The 20664-nt window shown below is 33.8% G+C and overlaps 1 long non-coding RNA gene across 1 annotated transcript; it reads left to right on the top strand.

Moving 5' to 3' along the window:
* The first annotated feature begins 7 nt into the window (after positions 1 to 7).
* Positions 8 to 1477, top strand: LOC105139043 (uncharacterized). The gene is made up of 2 exons (XR_844911.1): positions 8 to 182; positions 613 to 1477. It is a non-coding gene; the product is annotated as an uncharacterized LOC105139043 (long non-coding RNA).
* The last annotated feature ends 19187 nt before the right edge of the window (positions 1478 to 20664 follow it).

The following is a 20664-nucleotide window of genomic DNA, read 5'->3' as shown; positions in this document are numbered from 1 at the left end:
CTCTCCCCTCGTTCTCTCATCTCTTTCCCTCCCCTACAAAGCACAAAACAACCTCTCGTTCTTTACCTCTCTTAGTCTCTTTCTTTTTAATTTCAATTTCTCCCAAGTAACTGCTCTCTCTTGCACCTCCACAGCTGTATGTGACTGCCCTACTTTCTCAAGTCAATTTTTTGCTTGATTAGGTTAGTATGAATGCTTTATAATTTTGCAATTTTTAAATGTCATGCTGAATTTTATCCTTCGACTCCGATTTCAAAGGTTTAGAAATAGCCTAATAATTTGACTATGGAGAGGTTGATTGAAAAGAAAAGTATTATAAGTTGTAAGTTTTTTCTAAAAGAGAAAACATGTGATAGCCTACTAATTTTGACAATGAGAAATTGCCTAGTGATCTTTCAATAATATATTCTTTAAAATCTAATAAGGTTCATCGTAGCTCCAGCAGTTACCTAGCCTATTTCAGCTACTCCTGCAGATGCTACTTGCAATAAATCTAACAAAAAAATAAAATATTGCCTCTAGAACTATATCTGAAGTTTGGCAGCACTTCGATTTTAAATCCATGGCTTAGATTTTTGTTAACTGAATTGGGTTTTTTTCATTTCTTATCAGGTGGATGACAAACTATACACATATACTTGGAGTATGTGTCTGGTGCCTCCATCTAAAAACTACTTCAAGAATGTGACCAATTTGGTGAAATAGCCATTCGTAGCTATACTCAACAAATCTTGTGTGGGCTTGCTTATTTGCATGCTAAAAATATTGTCCACGGGTGAACCTTATTGTTTTGCTATCTCATGGTTTTGATATGGAACCACAACTTACTCTAATCACTTATAAAAATCATCATGCTTATGTCATAAATTTTAATGATAATTTATAGGGGTGTTCATGGACATAATCGGTCGAGTTTTGTCCATAAATATCACCAATCCAACTTCTTTTATATATATGTTACAAAGTTTCAACCCGATCCATTCAAAGATTTTTTTTGATAATTTGCAAGGGTACTCATCTACAAAAGCAAGTGTCGACTTCAAATTTTCTATTGTGCTCTTCCAATTTAGAGAAAAAATAGTAGCAAAAACTAGGCATGACTGACCATCTAGAGCACAAATGTTTATGATCAATTTCTTTTCTCGGGAAAAGTCAATCAATGCTAGATGAAATTGGCCCAACCAGAGAGAAGAGTGGGGTGGGGGGTGGCGAAGGGAAGAAAATATCAACTAGATAATGTTAGGTTTAATGACCCAATCATCTGGGGGGAAGAAAAAAAGAGAATGGAAAGGAAAGCCTAATCAGATAGGAAAGAAGAGAAAATAAAGGAAGAGAAGGATAAAGGAAGGAAATAGGAAGAAAGGGTCAAAACCCAATCGCCCAGCAATTGCCTAACCAGACAACTTATTAGGATGAATGGCCTAACCAGAAAAGGAAGAAAGAAAACAAGAACAGAGAAAAAAGAGAAAAAAAAAAAGAAGATGTCAGACCTTGATTGAGACTCTGATAGTAATAGCCACTAAGTAGGAGGAATCATCTTCACGGGATGAAGCTAATGACACCAGAAAAAGATCACTGTTAGACGTTGGATTTAGTCATACGTACTGCCATAAAACAACAAGCAGTATGCACACAATTGCGCTTGAATGATACCTATCGGACATATATTTCTCCTTATGTTGTTTCAAACCTTATTTTACACCATATTCCAATTCCGTCCCTGGAAAAGTTTAACCAAGCCTAGTAAGGGTCTAACAGAGGAAGAAAGAAAAGAAAGAAAAAGAAATATGAGAAAAAGAAAAAGGCCTAACCACGCCCAATAACGCCAAGAAAGCCTATATGCTCGTTGTTTACCTCTGAAACGATGTCTCTCCATTTAACATACATGGCATGCTAAATAGGGTTTAGTCGCATATAATCACCAAACAGATTTTTCATCTTACAATTTAATAATATAATGCCCATATGAATTCTCCAATTTATATGTTGTTAGCATGATAGCCACCGAATACTTTACAAGTTATTAGTGTAACACCTATCTAAAATCCTTATCTCACAAGTTAATAGGATGAGATCCTACATTAAACAAATTGCTCTAACAGGCTAATTTCGTAGTTATTCATGGTAAAGCATATATTCTCCATAATTATCCTTATAAGTAGGTTTGAGACTCTACACGTATATCATAAACACATGTGATCTAAGATATTTAAATATCTAAGGATACCAAGTAAAGGGGCCAATGAACCACATATTATAACATCCATCTCTTACCAACTCTCTAGCATTTTACATTTTTCTCTGTATTTTTCAAACTTAAATATCATAAGGTCTTCTTTTTCATGAAGAGAGCTGGTTTTGCAAGAGCCCAACTTCAATATATATATATATAAAGATTGATAAAACAATTCCAAGAAATTACCATGATTAAAATTGATAAATTTAATATTCTACATAAATCGTTTGACCATTTGATGATAACAAATGAACCGGTCAATCGCTTGTTCAAATGTGATGAACATCTAGGAATTTACAAAAATCATTCGATCAATTGGCTTGACTACTTTAAACTAGCGACCATTTTAGCTGTTAGAGAAATAATAATGAATATAAACAACTAGTTTTTACTATAAACACACACACACACACACACATATATATCACTTAATAGAAATTAGAATATATGAAAGTGTTTATATGTAATGAGTGTGATAATTTTTACTCTTGTGCAAGAATATAAAGGTTTTAATACACAAATATGATTATGATTTAAGATTGATAATTTGAAGTTGTTTTGCACTAAAAATAGCTTGTATATGATAAGCTTCAATTGTAGTATCTACTCTTTAAGAAAGTGTTGCTATATTTCAAACAAGTATAATTCTTAAAGAGTTTAAGTGAAAAAATTTTAGTTATTGGTAAAGTATATCACTGATTAGTACTTAAAAGTGCATTTTTATCATGGTTTTATATCATCATTTTGCACTTGAAGTATCAATAACTCCTTAACTAAAATATGTTTTATAAGAATGTATCTAATAATATAAGATACCTATAATTTGTGGTAAATGTCTATTTTTAATGCAGGCCTATCACATAAATGAAAGGATTGATTGATGACTTGGAGAACTTAAATTGCAAGGATAAAGAGATGGCCAAACTTAGAAAAGAGATATCAGTGCAATTCAAACCGGAACACTATTCGGTAATTAGGTCATATCTAGAGCTATATATCTCAAATTTGGGTCCAATTTATATGGATGGAAAGGTAAGACATAGGCCTACAACTTTCATATGGAGCCCAAGATCTAAAAAGGCCATTATCAAGTCCAAATTGTAGCAACAACAAAGAAGCCCGAATCTGTCTTCCAGCCCGAGCACTGTTCGGTATTTTGGCCATATCTGGAGTTCTAGAAGTCCAAATGAGCTGAATTGTTTACACAAGAAAGCTGAGACAATTGCCTACAACTTTCATGTTTACAACTGGCTCCACGTTTGACGTTAGCAATGACGTTTTGGGCAGACAAGAGAAGATAAGGATTGTCACCAAGTCAAAAGTTGGCCACCTACTTATCAATTAGTCATCAAATCAATAGTTCCCAATTTTGGCCTATAAAAGGAGGCATTTGCCATGCATTTAGGCATCTTGGTTTCCAGATCAAGATCATGCTCTTCCTTTCTCTCTTTGTATTTTTTGTAATGTTTATGCTTTGCTTTCATTAATATTAAGTCTATGCCTTTCATTTCATTTCCTTTACTTAGTTAACTTTTATGTTCTTATTTTGTTTATCTATTTTGCTTTCTTTTATTATGTCTAGTTAAGTTAATTATGTCAAGGTGAAAAGGTTACACTAATGGTGTAAGAATAAGTATAGTGTAAACTTAATACGGACTTTAATGTTTGATACTAACATGTTTTGTATTTGTTATCTTGTTCATTCTTTAATACTTTGCTTGTTAAATGACTAATCTTGATTTATGTTGTATAACACTTGGTACAACAAATGCTTGGCACTTTCATAGCCCATAATGTATGGTATAACCGACACCTGAGCTATGAAAGGAACTTGATTTGTTGTTAACATAAGTTATAATCATGAATGCTTGACGAGATTTACAAGTATTAGCATTAATCGAATAAGCTGACTAATGTAATCATGTTAACAATATATAATCTGATTGGAACCTCCTTTGTGTGTGGTTTCCAATTCAATAATAAGAGTTTATACTATACTTGTTTGATATACCATTAATGGAACCTCTAACCTTGACATTTGTTATTATTATTGTTTAATCCTTACATTAATTTTTCATCTCCAAGTTTTCATCATCTTCTTCTTCTTCTCTTTCTTTATTATTATTATTATTATTACTACTACTACTACTACTACTACTATTATTATTATTATTATTATTATTAGTAGTAGTAGTATTAGTATTATTAGTATTATTATTATTATTATTATTATTATTATTATTATTGTTGTTGTTGTTGTTGTTGTTGTTGTTGTTGTTATTGTTATTGTTATTGTTGTTGTATTATTGTTATTTATAATTTATACAAATAACCTCTCTGTGGTTCGACCCCGGTCTTGCCGGGTAATTTATTACTTCGACACTCCTGCACTTGGGAGAAGACATCAATCTTTTAGTCGTGTCAAGTTTTTGGCGCCGTTGCCGGGGAGGCAAGTTCTTGTATAAATTATAATATTTATTTTATTTTCTCTTTTCACTTTTCTTGTATATAACTTTGTTTCTTTTCTTTTGTTTCTTTTTATTTTGTTTTCTTCCTCCTTCTTCTTTTATTTTCTTCTTCCTTTTATTTTATTCCTACACGTGCATGAGAGTGTGGTCACGTACATCAAGTGGTAGACTTTGTAGGGTATCCTCATCATTTTCAGAAAATATGGCTGAAGAAGATAATCAATCACTTCATAATGAAAATAATGAGAATAACCGTGCTAGAACACTTAGAGACCACATGAATCCCACAAGAACAAGTGCACCATCATGCATAGTTTTTCCTCCTGATGCATCTCATTTTAATCTTTTTCCTCCCGATGCATCTCATTTGAATTTTAAACCAGGTATTATTCAACTTTTACCTTCTTTTCATGGTTTAGAATTGGAAAATCCATACTTGCATTTAAGAGAATTTGAAGAGGTCTGCAACACATATAATAATTTAAATTGTAGCATGAACACCATCAGATTAAAGCTTTTTCCTTTTTCATTAAAAGATAAAGCTAAAACATGGCTACAAAATTTAAGACCAGGATCCATTCGTGCTTGGGATGAAATGCAATAACAATTTTTAAAGAAGTTTTTCCCATCTCATAGAACAAACTCTTTCAAGAGACAAATCACCACTTTCACTCAAAAACCAGGAGAAACATTTTACCAATGTTGGGATAGGTATCGAGACTTGCTTAGTACTTGCCCTCATCATGGTTTTGAAACATGGAGATTGGTTTCACATTTCTATGAAGGGTTAACACCTAAAGATAGGCAAATGGTTGAATTGATGTGCAATGGAACTTTTGAAGATAAAGAACCTGATAAAGCAATGGAGTACTTAGACTTGTTAGCTAAAAATGCTCAAAATTGGGACATTGCGGGTACTTATGAGGCACCGAGTAAAACTCAACCTCACACATCTAGTGGAGGCATGTACAACCTTAGGGAAGATTATGACCTTCAAGCCAAGTTTGCATCTTTAGCTAGAAAAGTCGAGGCACTAGAATTGAAAAAGAGTGGTCAATTAAAATATGTTGAAAACATTGTGTGTCAAATCTGTGAAACAAATGAACACTCAACCAACGATTGTCCAACCTTGCCTTCTTTTAAGGAATGTCTCCATGAACAAGGCCATGCTTTAAACAGTTTTCAAAGGCCCAACCACAACCCATACTCACAAACATACAACCCTGGTTGGAGAAATCACCCAAATTTTAGTTGGAAGAGTGAGAACAACAATGCACAAACTTCACAACCACCATTTCAAGCACACCACAATTTCCAAAATTCTCATGGATATGCACCTCCTTATGCTCCACCTCCTAGAAGAAATCTTAAGGAAACATTGCATGCATTCATTGAAAAGCAAGAGACAATCAATACTCAACTTGCTCAAAACATGACAGATTTTAAAGATACTCTTGCAAAATTAACATCTGCTCTCAGTTTCCAAGAGAAAGGTAAGTTTCCATTTCAACCACAACAAAATCCCAAGGGGCAATACAATGCAAATGCAAGTAGTTCCGGAAGCCAACACATGGATCAAGTCAAATCAGTCACTACTCTGCGCAGTGGTAAGGTTATTGAAAAACCCTCTCTTGAACCTTATGAGAAAGATGATGAGTCAATCTCTGAGGGTAAGGAAGGGGTTGAATCTGAAAATTGCAAAGAAACAACTGATTCACCGCCAGCACTTCCATTTCCTCAAGCCATGACCAAACAAAGGAAAGTCAATCACAACTCTGAAATTTTTGAAATTTTCAAACAGGTAAGGATCAATATACCTTTGCTGGATGCTATTAAACAGGTTCCTTCCTATGCTAAATTTTTGAAAGATCTATGCACTGTGAAGAGGAAACTGAATGTGAAAAAGAAAGTGCTATTCTTCAGAATAATAATGCTTTGAAATATAAAGACCCTGGTTGTCCTACAATTTCTTGCTTTATTGGAGAGCATAAAATTGAAAGAGCCTTACTTGATCTTGGTGCTAGTGTGAATTTACTTTCATATTCAGTTTTTCAGAGTCTCAATCTAGGTGAGTTAAAACCAACTTCTATAACTCTTTTACTTGCTAATAGATCTGTAAAAGTGCCTAGAGGAATAATTGAAGATGTGTTAGTACAAGTCGATAAATTCATTTATCCTGTGGATTTTATTGTCTTGGACACACAACCTGTTGAAGTATGTAATTCATTTCCTGTTATTTTAGGACGTCCATTTCTTGCAACTTCTAATGCATTGATTAATTGTAGGAATGGACTGATGAAGCTATCATTTGGAAACATGACATTAGAGATGAATATTTTCAACATTTGCAAGCAACCTAGAGATGATAATGATTTACAGGAAGTGGACTTTACTGAAAAATTAATTCATGATCAATTTCCAACCACTTCCAGTGAAATTGAGATTGATGAATCTGATGATTTGCAAATGATTTATTTTCAGGAAGAATCAAAGACAAGTAATTGGAGGCCACAAATTGAGGAATTGCCACCACGATCAATTAAGTCCATACCTTCAAGTGTTCAACCACCAAAACCTGATTTGAAGCCATTGCCATCCAATCTCAAATACTCATTTTTGGGAGAAAATGAAACTTTTCCGGTAATAATCTCTTCCAAACTTAATGCACATCAAGAAGGTAAGTTATTACAAACTCTGAAAATGCACGAAAATGCATTAGGATGGACCATAGTTGATATAAAAGGAATTAGTCCTTTAATTTGTACACACAGAATTTATTTAGAGGAAAATGCTAAACCCTCTAGAGAAATGCAACGAAGGCTAAATCCTAATATGAAAGAAGTAGTGAAAAATGAAGTCATTAAGCTTCTAGATAATGAAATCATTTATCCTATTTCTGATAGCAAATGGGTAAGTCCTACCCAAGTTGTACCCAAGAAGTCTGGCGTCACTGTGATAACAAATGAGAACAATGAGTTAATTCCCACTAGAACTGTTACTGGTTGGCGCATGTGCATTGACTATAGGAAACTTAATTCAATGACTAGAAAAGATCATTTTCCTTTACCTTTCATGGATCAAATCCTAGAAAGAGTTGCAGGTCATGAATTTTATTGTTTTCTAGATGGCTATTCAGGTTACAACCAAATTGAAATTGCATTGGAAGATCAAGAAAAGACTACTTTCACATGTCCATTTGGTACTTTTGCATATCGAAGGATACCTTTTGGATTATGTAATGCACCAGCCACATTTCAAAGATGCATGCTTAGTATATTTAATGATATGGTTGAACATTTTCTTGAGATTTTCATGGATGATTTTTCTGTTTTTGGTGATTCATTTGATGATTGTTTGACTAACTTAGAAAAGGTTTTGACCAGGTGTGAAGAGAAGAATCTTGTGCTGAATTGGGAAAAATGTCATTTTATGGTAACAAACGACATTGTACTTGGTCACATTGTTTCATCAAAAGGAATTGAGGTTGACAAATCTAAAATCGAGTTAATTGCAAACTTGCCAACACCAAAATCTCTTAAAGATGTTAGATCATTCCTAAGACATGCTGGTTTTTATAGAAGGTTCATCAAAGATTTTAGTGTAATATCTAAGCCTTTAAGTAACCTTCTAACAAAGGATACTATTTTTGAATGGACTGAACATTGTGAAGAAGCCTTTGTTAAACTTAAAAACTTGCTTACTTGTGCTCCTATCATTCAACCTCCTGATTGGTCATTATCTTTTGAAATAATGTGTGATGCTAGTGATTATGCCGTAGGTGCTGTTTTGGGACAAAGAAAAGATAAGAAACCTTATGTAATTTACTATGCAAGTAAAACTTTAAATAGTGCTCAAACGAATTATACCACCACTGAAAAAGAATTACTTGCAGTAGTATTTGCATGTGAAAAATTCAGATCTTATCTTGTTGGCTCACCTGCTGTTGTTTTTAGTGATCATGCAGCATTGAAATATCTTCTTTCTAAGAAAGATTCTAAGGCTAGATTGGTGTGGTGGATTTTATTACTTCAAGAATTTGATATCACAATCAAAGATAAGAAAGGCAGCAAAAATGTTGTCGCAGATCACTTGTCAAGATTGACAACAGATTCGAAAATTGACATCACACCAATCGATGACTACTTTCCTGATGAATCTTTACTTTCTATCTCTACAATGCCTTGGTTTGCTAATATTGTCAATTTTCTTGTTTCAGGACAATTGCCAGCTCATTGGAGTACCCAAGATAAAAGAAAGTTCTTGAACGAAGTGAAGAACTTTTATTGGGATAATCCTTATTTATTCAAATATTGTCCTGATCAAATATTTCGAAGATGCATTCCTGACAATGAGGTAAGTAGTGTCATTAAATTTTGTCATTCTGAGGCATGTGGGGGCCATTTCTCGTCAAGAAAGACAACCGCAAAAATCTTACAAAGTGGATTTTATTAGCCCACCATATTCAAAGACTCACATGCATTCTGCAAGTCTTGTGAAAATTGTCAAAAGTTGGGATCTATTTCAAAACGTCACATGATGCCTTTAAATCCTATTATTGTCATTGAGATCTTTGACTGCTGGGGTATAGATTTTATGGGTCCATTCCCTCCATCATTTGGTTTCTTATACATATTAGTCGCAGTAGATTATGTTTCAAAATGGATAGAGGCAATTCCAAGTCGAAACAATGATCACAAAACAGTGATAAAGTTTTTGAAAGAAAATATTTTGAGTCGATTTGGAGTCTCTCGAGCCATAATAAGTGATGGTGGAACACATTTCTACAACAAGCCATTTGAGTCTTTAATGAAGAAATATGGAATCACACACAAAGTTGTCACCCCTTATCACCCTCAAACAAGTGGACAAGTAGAGCTTGCTAATAGGGAGATCAAACATATTTTGGAGAAAACAGTGAACCCTAATAGGAAAGACTAGTCTTTAAGACTTAATGATGCACTTTGGGCTTATCGAACTGCTTATAAAACATCATTAGGTATGTCACCTTATAGACTAGTCTATGGAAAACCTTGTCACTTGCCTGTGGAACTTGAACATAAAGCTTATTGGGCTATTAAAGCTTTCAATTCAAATCTGGATGATGCTAGTCAACTGCGAAAATTACAAATAAATGAGCTTAAGGAAATAAGAAATGATGCATATGAAAATTCAAGAATTCATAAAGCAAGAATTAAAGAGTTTTATGACAAGAAAATATAGAGAAAAACCTTCAATGTTGGTCAAAAAGTCTTGCTTTATAATTCTCGATTGCATTTATTTCCTGGAAAATTAAGATCAAGATGGAGCGGTCCTTTTATTGTGAAACATGTGTATTCATATGGGGCTTATGACATCGAGAATCCAAAGAATGACAATGTTTTCAAGGTAAATGGACATCGTTTGAAAGTTTACTTTGACAATTTTTCAGTTGAACATAACTCTATTGAATTGAGTGATCCTGTATATAAAGATTGATTTTATTTTATTTTATTTTTGCTTCTTTTTGAGTGATTCTTGCAAGTTTCTCTCACCCCGGTCAAATGGCGGATAACGGTACTCCGTGACTTAAGTCGGTTCTTTCAGTTTCCCACAATTACTGATATCTGTGTATATATCTGTGCAATTCTTTGAATCTCTCTTCCAATTCTCATTTGAAAATGGACACTAATCTTGAAAAATTGAAAAAGTATTTTCCCGCTCTGCCTCAGAATGCGATTACAAAACTTTACCATGCTAGATGTGCAAGATTGAGATTATTAATGAATCATGGAATTCCTGAAGATATTCGTTGGTTGATTGAAGCAAAGGTCCGATTATCAGGTGAGTCCTCTAACTTCTTCATTTCACACATGCCTGGAACAGGTAAAAGCACTTTTGCAAAGAAGCGTCGTGCAAAACGACTGGATGTCTGTCATCGATGTGCTAGATGGACTTGTAATACACAATGTCGTTCTTTAGGAATGGTATCTATAAACCGTGAAGATAAAATACAATTCATTAAGGATGGCCTGAGTAAGAAGTCTTTAGATAATCTTCTATTGACTCTTGAGACGCATCCTAGTGGAGATGTGCATCGTGCAATTCATGATTTATGGCCACTATTTCATAAAGAACATGATCGACTTAGTCTTGGGAATCTGACTAAAAAAGACCCTGTTTGCCAGTTTTTAAGAAAACTGGATGGGAAGCCTATCCCCGACCCATAGAGGGCGTTTAAGCCGTTCTTGGACGTAAAACCAAGGGAAGATGTGAGCCACAATCACAACTACCTGTACATACACATGTTTTTTTTCAAAAGTAAATAAATAAATAAATAAAAAGAGAGAGAGAGTGTGTGAGACTCTAGCTGGCCTACATATAGATGTTATGATTGCCTTTCTACTTTCTCATCTATAAAACCCTCTTTTCCTTCCTTTCATTTCTACTCAACCCATACATTCAACAAATACAGAAGTGTGTAGAAATGGCAAGTTCCTCAAGTCATCAAATAAAAAATATTTGTGTTTTCGGTGGATCTAGTCCTGGGAAAGAAAAGGAGTTTTTAGAATCAGCAAATCATCTTGGTCAAGTGCTAGCTGAGAGAAAGATTCATTTAGTGTATGGGGGAGGCAGTCTTGGGTTAATGGGAGGTGTGTCAATAGCTGTATTTTTAGGAGGTAGTCAAGTTTTAGGAATCGTCCCTGAAGCTTTGGCACAAGGGGACATCATTGGAAAAACAATTGGAGAGGAACTTCAGGTCTTCACAATGTTGGCTCGAATGAATACAATGTTTAACCATGCTGATGCTTTCATTGCTTTACCAGGTGGTCTAGGCACATTGGAAGAGATCTTTCATATTTCCTCTTGGGCTCAATTGCACATTCACCATAAACCCATAGGTTTGTTAAATGTTAATGGTTATTATGATAAGTTGTTGTCTTTTCTTGATCATGCTGTGGAACAGGAATTTTTAACATCTTCTGCACGACAAATCATAATCTCTGCTACTACTGCTGAACAATTGATTGACCAACTACAATCTTTCATTCCTGTGATTGATCCTTCCATGAGTCGTATAAATTGGTCATCTAAGGAAAGCCGTAAAAAGCTTAGATTGGATTTGAGCCTTCATTTGTGAATTTTTGTGTCTTTTGGTTTTATTATTATGTTTTGTTATTTTTTATTTTTGTTTCAGTGTGTTTCAGGTTTTGTCAGTGTTCGTTATTTCAGGTGATATCTTTTATACTCTATCTTTCTACCTTAGAATATTGAGGACAATGTCTCGTTTTGGTTGGGGGGAGAGGGTAGTAGTTGATAAAAAAAAAATTGTTTTTCATTTCATAAAGCATGTGCATAATTGTTGTTACTAGGATGGCAGAGTAAAGGAGTTCTTTTGTTAAAGTAACTCTTGAGACGCATCTTAGTAACCATTCTTAACAAGGTCTATTATAATACTTCCTAAAATATTCAGGTTTACAAACTCTCGTATTGTTACCACTTAATTCTGCTCATATACTTATTTAACATGTATTTTTAAACCTTAATTTACACACACACACTTTAACATATGATTGTGGGTTGCATATTGGATTATTACATTATTTATGTTCTTTTGTTAAAGGTAACAACTAAGGGAAAGGGATTGTATATAATTAAAAAAAAACATGAAAAAAAAAGAAAAAAAGAAAAAAAAATGTTGATAATAAAAATGTAGATAAGTTTGATTTCGTAGCCTCCCTAACCTAAGCAATTAAGCCCGAATGGGTGTTTTAACACCTAATACCCTAAAGTCAACTGACTTGGGAGCTATTGGCCCAACGCTTGTTACATGGGTTGAGGAGAAAAGCTTAAGGGAATCAAACATTGCACTATCTACATATCAGTATCTGTGACCCGAGTTACTAAGCTCGTAGAGGTGTCTTAACACCTAATGCCCTAAGACCAACTGGTCTGGGAGTCATTAGCTGAAAGCTCGTTACATGGGTTAAAGATGCATGATGTTTTTAAAGTATATGTATATAGAGTTAAAAAAAAAAGAAAAAAAAAAGACAAAAATAGTAATCCCAACCCAAGGAAGTTAACCTTAAACATTAGAACAAAAATTTTGTTTTCTTCCAAGAAAAGCCCCATAATTATGTGTTGATACATTGAGCACAAAAGAAAGGTTTATTAATATCTTGTTAAGTGGTATTGAGCAGATATATAAATTTAATGAGAGTTTGTTTATCTGGATAGATTAATGGAAGTTAAATGATGAATACCTTGCTTTGTGAAATTTGCAAATTGTTTTAACGCTTTAATTACTAGGGACTAGTAATAAGCTGGTTGAGGGGTGTGATTAGTACTTAAAAGTGCATTTTTATCATGGTTTTATATCATCATTTTGCACTTGAAGTATCAATAACTCCTTAACTAAAATATGTTTTATAATAATGTATCTAATAATATAAGATACCTATAATTTGTGGTAAATGTCTATTTTTAATGCAGGTCTATCACATAAATGAAAGGATTGATTGATGACTTGAAGAACTTAAATTGCATGGATAAAGCGATGGTCAAACTTAGAGAAGAGATGTCGGTGCAATCCAAACCGGAACATTGTTCGGTAATTGGGTTATATCTGGAGCTACAGATCTCAGATTTAGGTCCAATTTATATGGATGGAAAGGTAAGACATAGGCCTACAACTTTTATATGGAGCCCAAGATCTAAAAAGGCCATTATCAAGTCCAAATTGTAGCAACAACAAAGAAGCCCGAATCTGTCTTCCAGCCCGAGCACTGTTCGGTATTTTGGCCATATCTGGAGTTCTAGAAGTTCAAATGAGCTGAATGTTTTACACAAGAAATATGAGACAATTGCCTACAACTTTCATGTTTTCAACTGGCTCCAATTTTGACTTTATCAATGACTTTTTGGGCAGACAAGAGAAGATAAGGATTGTCACCAAGTCAAAAGTTGGCCACCCACTTATCAATTAGTCATCAAATCAATAGTTCCCAATTTTGGCCTATAAAAGGAGGCATTTGCCATGCATTTAGGCATCTTGGTTTTCAGATCAAATCATGCTCTTCCTTTCTCTCTTTGTATTTTTTGTAATGTTTATGCTTTGCTTTCATTAATATTAAGTTTATGCCTTTCATTTTCTTTCCTTTACTTAGTTAACTTTTATGTTCTTATTTTGTTTATCTATTTTGCTTTCTTTCATTATGTCTAGCTAAGTTAGTTATGTCAAGGTGAAAAGGTTACACTAATGGTGTAAGGATAAGTATAGTGTAAACTCAACATGGACTTTAATGTTTGATACTAACATGTTTTATATTTATTATCTTGTTCACTCTTTAATACTTTGCTTGTTAAATGACTAATCTTGATTTATGTTGTATAACACTTGGTACAACAAATGCTTGGCACTCTCATAGCCCATACTGTATGGTATAACCGACACCTGAGCTATGAAAGGAACTTGATTTGTTGTTAACATAAGTTATAATCATGAATGCTTGACGAGATTTACAAGTACTAGCATTAATCAAATAAGATGACTAATGTAATCATGTTAACAATCTATAATCTGATTGGAACCTCCTTTGTGTGTGGTTTCCAATTGAATAATAAGAGTTTATACTATACTTGTTTGACATACCACTAGTGAAACCTCTAACCTTGACATTTGTTATTATTATTGTTTAATCGTTACATTAATATTCCTTCTCAAAGTTCTCATCATCATCTTCTCCTTCACCTTCTTTTTATTTATTTATTATTATTATTATTATTATTATTATTATTATTATTACTACTACCACTACTACTATTATTACTATTATTATTGTTATTGTTATTGTTATTGTTATTGTTGTTGTATTATTGTTATTTATAATTTGTACAATTAACCTCCCTGTGGTTCGACCCCGGTCTTGCCGGGTTATTTATTACTTCGACACTCCTGCACTTGGGAGAAGACATCAATCTTTTGGTCGTGTCAGATGTCTCTTATACACACTTAAGAGTGTTTGGATGCAGGGCATTTGTACATGTTCCTAGAGATGAAAGGTCCAAGCTTGACAGCAAGACAAAGAAGTGCATTTTCTTGGGCTCTGAAGATGATGAGTTTGGTTATAGGTTGTGGGATCCAAAGGAGAAGAAAATTGTGAGAAGCAGAGATGTTATCTTCTTTGAAGATCAAACCATTGAAGACTTTGAACAAAAGGAGAAAACAGAGTCTACTATTTTTATTCCAACTAATTCAAATCCAAGACCTACTCCACAGTTATCTTTGATGCCTGCTAATCATGGGGGAGACTTGCAAAATGATGATAATGGTGGTTCTCTTATTGAGCCATTAGTTGGTGATCCTGAAGTAGCTAATAATGATGTAGATGTTATTCCTGAACAGGTTATGCAGGAAGCTCCAGATGAGCCACAATTGAGAAGGTCAACTAGACCTCGCCAACCTTCCACCAGATATTCTTCTCATGAGTATGTGTTGGTCACTGATGGGGGAGAGCTAGAATGCTTTGATGAAGCTATGTCACATGAGAAGAAAAGTGAGTGGTTGAAAGCAATACAAGAAGAGATGAAATCCTTGCATGAAAACCATATCTTTGAGTTAGTGAAGCTTCCTAAAGGTAAGAGAGCACTCAAGAACAAATAGGTGTTCAGGTTGAAAATTGATGAACATTGCTCACAACCAAGGTACAAGGCAAGATTGGTTGTGAAAGGCTTCGGTCAGAAGAAGGGTATTGATTTTGAAGAAATCTTTTCACCAGTGGTCAAGATGTCTTCAATCCGAGTTGTGTTTGGCTTAGCTGTTAGTTTGAATCTTGAAGTAGAACAACTTGATGTGAAAACTGCCTTTCTCCATGGTGATTTGGATGAGGAGATCTACATGGAGCAGCCTGAAGGGTTTGAAGCAAAAGGCAAGGAACAGCTAGTTTGTAAGTTAAAAAAGAGCTTATATGGGTTAAAGCAAGCTCCAAGACAATGGTATAAGAAGTTTGATTCTTTTATGGTGGATCATGGTTATGACATGACCACTTCTGATCATTGTGTATTTATAAAAAGGTTTCCAGATGGAAACTTTATTATTCTCCTATTGTATGTGGATGATATGTTGATTATTGGACATGATGCTAAGAAGATTCAGATGTTGAAGGAAGAGTTGAGCAAGTCTTTTGCAATGAAAGACTTGGGACCAGCAAAACAGATTCTTGGTATGAAGATCACACGTGACAGGAAGAAGGGGAAACTTTGGCTATCTCAGGAGAGATATGTTCAAAAGGTTCTTGAGAGATTTAACATGAGCAACTCCAAACCTGTTTGTTCTCCACTTGCAAGCCACTTTAAACTAAGTTCTAAGCAGTGTCCTTCAAGTGATGAAGAAAAAGATGAGATGAAAAAGGTTCCTTATGCATCCGTAGTTGGTAGCCTGATGTATGCCATGGTTTGCACAAGGCCGGATATAGCTCATGCAGTTGGTGTGGTTAGTCGGTTCCTCTCCAATCTTGGTAAAGAACACTGGTCGGTAGTGAAATGGATACTCAGGTATTTCAGTTTATGTTTTGGTAATGATAAACCTGTGTTGGATGGATACACAGATGCAGATATGCCTGATGATGTTGATTCTAGAAAGTCCACATTAGGATACTTGATGAAGTTTGCAGGGGGAGCAATCTCATGACAATCAAGGTTGCAAAAATGTGTTGCATTATCCACTATAGAGGCCGAATATATTGCTCTTACTGAAGGGGGCAAAGAGTTGTTATGGATGAAGAAGTTTTTGCATGAACTTGGCCTAGTTCAAGAGAACTTTATGTTGCACTGTGACAGTCAAAGTGCAATTCATCTCAATAAGCATCCTACTTTTCACTCTCGATCAAAGCATATTGAGGTTAGATATCAATGGATTCGAGATGCTATGGAGATGAAGTCATTCATTGTTGAGAAGATCCATACTGATGACAACGTGTCTGACATGATGACCAAATCTCTACCGAGAGAGAAGTTTGAGTTTTGCAGAAAGGAAGCAGGCTTGTCAGAGCCTCCTAAATTGAATTTTACATATTGATCGACGGTATGGCGAATTCCTCACATGGTGTGTGAAGGGGAGATTTGTTGTGCATGGTCCCACACCATGTGATGGCTGTCTCTTGGTGTTAATATTAGTGTGGTTTGGGTACTGTAGCAACAGATTTGAAAAGAGAAGAGAGGAGAAGAAAATCAAGAGAGAAAAAGAGAAGAAAAGGCAGTAGAGTATCCTGCATTCTTTCTTTGATTTCCAGCCCGTTCATCGTTGGATCGGACTGAGATTTTGACAGCAGCTTCTAGACACGTTGATCTTCATTCTGAACGGTTGGATCGAAGATTGGTGGTGTGGAAGCTGGCTGTTTTGACAGAAAACAGGGCTGTCAGTTTTGTGAGTTTTTCTCAAATAATTCTCCTTTAATCTTGTTGTAATCCGAGAATAAGTTGTTCTTGATGATATATATGTTGTATCCCTTAGTTGAATCTGAGGAAGAATGATTGTGAACCCATTATTTGTTGATAGTGGAAGTTTTTAGGTGGACTACCGTCCCGTGGTTTTTCCCGCATCGGGTTTTCCACGTTAAAAATCTTGGTGTTGATTTTGTGATTATTTGCATTATTTTTCATCATTTTTTGATTTTGTTTTACTGCACAAAGAGTGAAAGAATTGAGACTTGTGAATTATAATTGTATTCTGCTGAATTGATCCGGGTAAATTGGTGTCCGGTTGTTCCGAGTTTTCCCAACAAAGTGGTATCAGAGCCAGGTTGTGTAGATTGAATTTCTTGTGCAGTTAAAATGGAAAAGGAAGATTCAGGCATGATAAAGCTTACTTCCTCAAATTATTTTTTATGGAAAACAATGATGGAGGATCACTTATATTGCAATGATTTGGCTTTGCCGATTGAATGTAAAGGAATAAAGCCTAATGATATGGATGATGCAAAATGGAATGGACTAAATAGAAAGGCTACTGCTAATGTTAGAAAATGGGTATCTTTTAAGTCCATTAATCATATTTCTCAAGAACATCACTGTTATACAGTTTGGAAGATGTTAGAAGAAACATTTGTTAAGGAGAGTGCACAAAACAAGGTTTTTGTAATTAGAGACCTTGTGAAGAATGATTGTGAACCCATTATTTGTTGATAGTGGAAGTTTTTAGGTGGACTACGGTCTCGTGGTTTTTCCTGCATCGGGTTTTCCACGTTAAAAATCTTGGTGTTGATTTTGTGATTATTTGTATTATTTTTCATCATTGTTTGATTCTGTTTTACTGCACAAAGAGTGAAAGAATTGGGACTTGTGAATTATAATTGTATTCCGCTGAATTGATCCGGGTAAATTGGTGTCCGGTTGTTCTGAGTTTTTCCAAAAAATATTTATCAACGCCGGAATTGAAAATATTTGTATGAACCATTCACCAACACCAAAGTTAGGAACATGATATGAAGAATGAAAAAAAAAGGAGAAAAAGAGAAAAAAGAACATATTCTTAGCAATTTTAGATAAAACCAGCAATGCAGCTTGTCTCAGGTAGAACGCTTAAGAGGTGATAACATCTTTCCTTTCATGTAACTAATCCTGTACCATTAGAATCTCTGCTGACTAGTTAGGATTTCTAGTGACCATAATACTAGATGACAACTCCTTAAACTAGACATTTTCTCTTAAAAAACAAAATGCAAGATATCTATTCCTTTTCTAATCGAGTGATAATTTTTAATCAATCGCCAGTGATGCTTGGGTGCAATAGCTCTCATGGACAAAAGATAAAACCCTTAAACAAAGTGAAAAAAGAGATTGGTTTCAATGGTAAATACATAAGCAAAAAATAATCAAATATGAAAATCATAAAAAGTGCAACCGAAGGAAAAAAAATCGATCAAAAACCCTTACTGAAAGAAGAAACAACGCACCTTCGCCTCATGTTTTCCATCGGTTTGTTCAAGAAAAAAAAGACAAAAACTGCAGCATCACCACCTCCATCCTCTCTCAGTAGGCTTTTCTTCTTCAATATGCATACCTTTTTGGTCCTCACATGTTATATGCCTCCTTTCCCTCTTCTAAATCATGGCTATAAGTGAGGAAAACAACTCTAATCCCATTCAAGAATAATGCTTTAATATTAAATTTAATACGAGGCAAAAAAGATTTAAAGTTAAAGAAGAGAGAAGAAGCCAAAGAAAGAGAAGAAAAAGCTGATCAAATACTAAAACCCTATTTAGAATAAGCAATTAAGCTTATAGTCCATTAAATAAAATACCTAACAATAATTAAATCAAATTTAATAAATAAAATTTATTTAAATAATCCTAACTAAAAATTCAAATAAATAAAACTAAAATATAAGCTAAAAGTCATTCTCTCGGTAGTTTGGATTACCCTTCATTTATATTCTATGATTACACGAATATGTAAAAAAAAGGTTGCACCTTCAGTCGTTTAACCTTTAAAAAGAAGTGAAAAGAAATGGTAGAAGCACACATCAGGATTATCCAAAATGCTATATTTAATCCCCCGTCCAAGCAACAGATCCAGACCTATGACAGATATCTTGTTCATTTCTTTTGTGTTCCTTCTCTTACTTTTCTAGCTATTTTTTTTTATTTTTTTCTACTATCCATTCTAGAGCTTCAAATTCTTATATTGTACAGAGAATTTGAGTCTAGTTTTTGAACGGCTCATAAACCTCGATCTATCATGCAATTTCTCAAGATGATGTTGTTATAATTTAAAAAAACTATTTACAGAAGATCTTCAAGGACAAGAGTTAAATCCTTAATAGCAACGTTTATACTCTCTCCCTACTTTTCATCCAAATTTCTTTAATAAGTAAGTCATATTTACTTTGTTATTATTTCTATGTCATTTAGATTAATATCAGTTAAATGGCTCGCGCTACATCCAGAGCCAACTTTTTATTTTCTTACAAAAATAAAAAAACAATATAAGATTTAAAAGCGTTGAGTTCAACTCCAATACTAGATCTAAAAGCATGTTTGAAAATTTAGTAAAAACATATATCACCAATCATTAAATAATCATTTTATCTCTTTCTAAAAACATTTAACCATTTAATTTATAAATACACCAAACATGTTTGAAAACCAACTTTCACACCCTAAAATCAACACTTGTAATTTATCATTGCTTCTATAATAATTCATCCCTATTTCTCAATTTCATACTAATGCTGCCTAAGATTAATATTAGAGATGCTATGTGTTTGTTAATGTAGTCCATAAGCTTTTGCAAAATCACGTTTGGGTTGGAGAAGTGCTTTTGCAAAATCACGTTTGGGTTGGAGAACTGCTTTGTTAATATGTAAAAACCATCAAAATATATCAGTTTAATTAAAAAAAAGGACATTAATTCAAAGCTTTTCCATACAAAACATACTTTGAAAATCACTTTCAAATATAATGTACTTGAAAGGCGTATTGTCGAAAGGCGTCCTAATAATTATATACACAAATAATAATGAATCGATAGATGGTAATATTTATAAATTTCATAATGGTAATATCACATTAATTGAAAGATCTACACAACCATGATTTTAAAAGTTTTCCTTGACGAAAATGCCACGTCATTTAGCCAAGAAAATAGCCGGTATGGTATCTCTGGTGTCGCAGGGCAATTTTTAAAACTTATTTATATTTAATTTTTTTGTAATTAAGCTAAATATTTGTAGGAATTCTAATAATTTAAAATATGGAGAATAAACTTATTTATTTATTCAAAACTCCATTTTTTTATTTTGAAAAAAATATATTTTATATTAACAACATGGTTTTTTTTTTTTTTTTAAAAAAAAAAACCTTAAGGTGATTTAAAAAGATATTTATATAAGAATCCCAATGATTTAAATTCATATCCAAACATCCATTTTCTTATTCATATACTTCCTCTCTTTTGTTTTTAGATAAATAAATCTTTTATTAGAAG

The sequence above is a fragment of the Populus euphratica genome, unplaced genomic scaffold (genome assembly GCF_000495115.2).
Source record: "Populus euphratica unplaced genomic scaffold, PopEup_1.0 scaffold226.1, whole genome shotgun sequence".
Classification (NCBI taxonomy): Eukaryota; Viridiplantae; Streptophyta; class Magnoliopsida; order Malpighiales; family Salicaceae; genus Populus; species Populus euphratica.
The sequence above is the reverse complement of the archived record's forward strand: the minus strand, read 5'-3'. Positions and strand labels throughout refer to the sequence as shown.